Here is a 2,541-nt window from a genome sequence, read left to right as displayed (position 1 = left end):
GGGAAACGACAAAGGATAGGAAAGAAGCAAAACAACCACCACCACCTCCAAGCTCCCTCCATCATCATCAGGTCAAGCTCCTTCTCTCTGACCCCAGGGACAAGAGTGGATCCAGAAGCCCAGAGCCCTTTGGTCAAGTCTGGATTGCCCCAGTTGATCGACCTGAGCTCTTCCCAGATTTCATTTGGATCTAATCGGGCTATGTGATTCAAGCCCTCGCCTGCTTTACCGGGATCCTACAGCTTCTCCTGGCACTGCTGAGCCGCACCTCCGCAGCGCCCCTCTTTCCTTCGACCTCTCGTAGTTGTCTACTCCCGACATCCACTCCCCCCCCCCCCCCACCCCCATCTCGGAAGTCTCACGCACGGTTGCCTCCTTTTTCTTTTCTTTTCCTTCTCCCTTCCCTAGTCTACCCCCCCTTCCACCTCAAGCCCGAGTGGTACGTGTGTGACTGTGGGCTCCCTCCCCCGTCTCCCACCCCCCCTCTCTTCGTCTCTCTTTCCCTCCCCCCTCCCCCTTCCCAACCCCAAAATCCCCTCCCTCCCCCCCGCCCCCGGGCCCAAACTCGGGCTCTCCTGATCCAGCCGCTGCTCCTGGAGCCCTGATGTCTTCATTGGACTCCCCGAAGGGGTTGATGGGGTGTCTCGCTCAGCTTTCCAAGCAAGAGGTTCTCGGCTTCAGCAACAGCAGCAGCAGCGGCGGCGGCAGCAGCAGCAGCAGCATCCTCCAGCCCCATCTAGTGCTCCCAGGCGGCGCTCCCCGCGGCGCAGAGCGCTGCCGCGGCTGAGCTACTGAGCGGCTGGGACTCGAGCCAGCGAAGCCCGGAGAGCGGAGCGCGGAGAGCGCATCGCGGCTAGCGCAGCGCAGAAGGGCCGTGTCTCCCCCCACCCAAGGCAGCAGCGGCTGCACCGACTTGGTCCTCTGGGGGTGGGGGGGAGCAAGCAGGGGAGCTGTCGGGCGCGGCGATCTCAGCAGCAGTGACAGCCGCCGCCACCACCTCGGTCCACCCCTCTATTGGTTCTTCTCGGCACCACTTTCAGCAGGGATTGCGAACTTTGTGCCCAGACCTGCTTCGCGGGTCTCTGTGGTCCTGACCTCGGCCCCGATGCGTTTACTGGCTGGCACTCGGGCTTCCTGGGGTTAATGTCCGACTGGGGGTCTGCCGAGACCGGATCAAAGGTAAGAGGGGCTGTAGCGGAGGGCGGAGGTCTCTTCCCACCCCATGCTGGGGTGGGAAGGGGCTGGGATGGAGAGGACCTGGGTCCCCTGGGATGGCCCTGGAGTGCCAGGCGCGGGACCAGGCAGCAAAGGAGAAGAGGGCAGGAGGATGAGACGAGGAGGTTCGGCGGACCCGAAGAGGGGAGAGGATAGACAGAGTGGGAAACTAGGAGGAGAGGGTGTTAAGACAGAAGTTGAAAATGAGAAGGCAGAAGGCCCTGCCTAAAAGGGGACTTCGGTAAGTTTGAGGGAAGGTTGTCTTCCCCCAAGTGCAGCCCCTCCAATTCTCCCCCCCACCTTCCAGAGTCCAGGATGCCCCTCTGTGGAGCCAGGACTGTGCCACATGGTCTTTTCTGTCCTCGGGTAGGTGCAAGGGAAAGTGAAGTAGACGTCCTCCCCACAACTTACAAGTGCCCAGGCTGTCCTATCTACCCGCGTCTGCGGTAATGCTGAAGGGAAGCTATCATTAGTGAGTCTGCTTTAGTCTCCCCTAGGTTGAAAAGAAATGCAGATACCTGGGAGCCTGTGCAAAAGTGAGTAAAAGTGGAAAGTAAAGAAGACTCGGCTTTACCTCTTGAATTAAGCCCTTCAAAACAGGTTTAATCCACGTTATCATTTGCTGTCCTCCCCATCCAGGAGGTTATGGAAGGATGACTGCCCCCATTCTTGAGCATATACACCTGTATGGGTGTTCACCTTTGCACTCCTGTCCCTCAGGACTTTTCCAAGATGCCGAGTGACACAATTTTCCCATTAATGTTTCTCAAAGCCTCTGACCTCTCCACTTCCCCCAGTGAAAAATGGTTTGGGAAAGGAGAGACTCTGCAGCTATTTTCCTTTTCTGCAGACACATGCTGTCAAAATTAAATCTAAGTTAAACATAGCACATGCTAGATGAGTCCGTGGTCCAAAAGACACTGACCAACTACCATTGTGTATGTATCTTGTATGCAGCTGGCTTTCAGTGATAACAGTGTGTCCAGATTCGAGCTGTAGAATGACTTTAAATAAATAAAAACTAAAATTCCAACTATGGCATGAATCTTCTAATGAATGCTTTGATTTGCTTTTGGGATTTTCTTTTAAATGTAGAACCTGGGGTAGAGGGGCAGGCTCCAGAATAGCTACCCCATGTTCAAGTTTCTCTGTGGATATGCCTTCATTCAAAAGCATGGCCTCACCGATGAGAATACTTTCTCTCTACTCTTGGTTTCAGATCTCCCTACAAATAAATTCCAAGCTGAGGAGACCAAGGAAATTAATTCCCCATCCATGTACACACACACACACACACACACACACACACACACACACACACACACA

The 2,541-nt window shown here is 55.2% G+C and overlaps 1 protein-coding gene across 2 annotated transcripts in view; it reads left to right on the top strand.

Annotated features, from left to right (window-relative positions):
* Window positions 1–579: 579 nt before the first annotated feature.
* Window positions 580–2,541, top strand: part of GDNF (glial cell derived neurotrophic factor) — a 39,316-nt gene continuing 37,354 nt past the window's right edge. The window contains exon 1 of one of the 2 annotated variants that reach the window (XM_069096176.1): window positions 580–1,179. The gene's annotated coding sequence lies outside the window, so the exon portion shown is untranslated. The remainder of the gene's footprint in view (window positions 1,180–2,541) is intronic. The other variant, XM_069096174.1, reaches the window with a different exon arrangement.

Source organism: Petaurus breviceps, unplaced genomic scaffold, assembly GCF_028583685.1.
Source record: "Petaurus breviceps papuanus isolate PSGF00001 unplaced genomic scaffold, PetGlider_PUasm1.0 229, whole genome shotgun sequence".
In the NCBI taxonomy this organism is placed as follows: Eukaryota; Metazoa; Chordata; class Mammalia; order Diprotodontia; family Petauridae; genus Petaurus; species Petaurus breviceps.
Note: the sequence above shows the minus strand (reverse complement) of the source record. Positions and strands in the feature narration are given on the sequence as shown.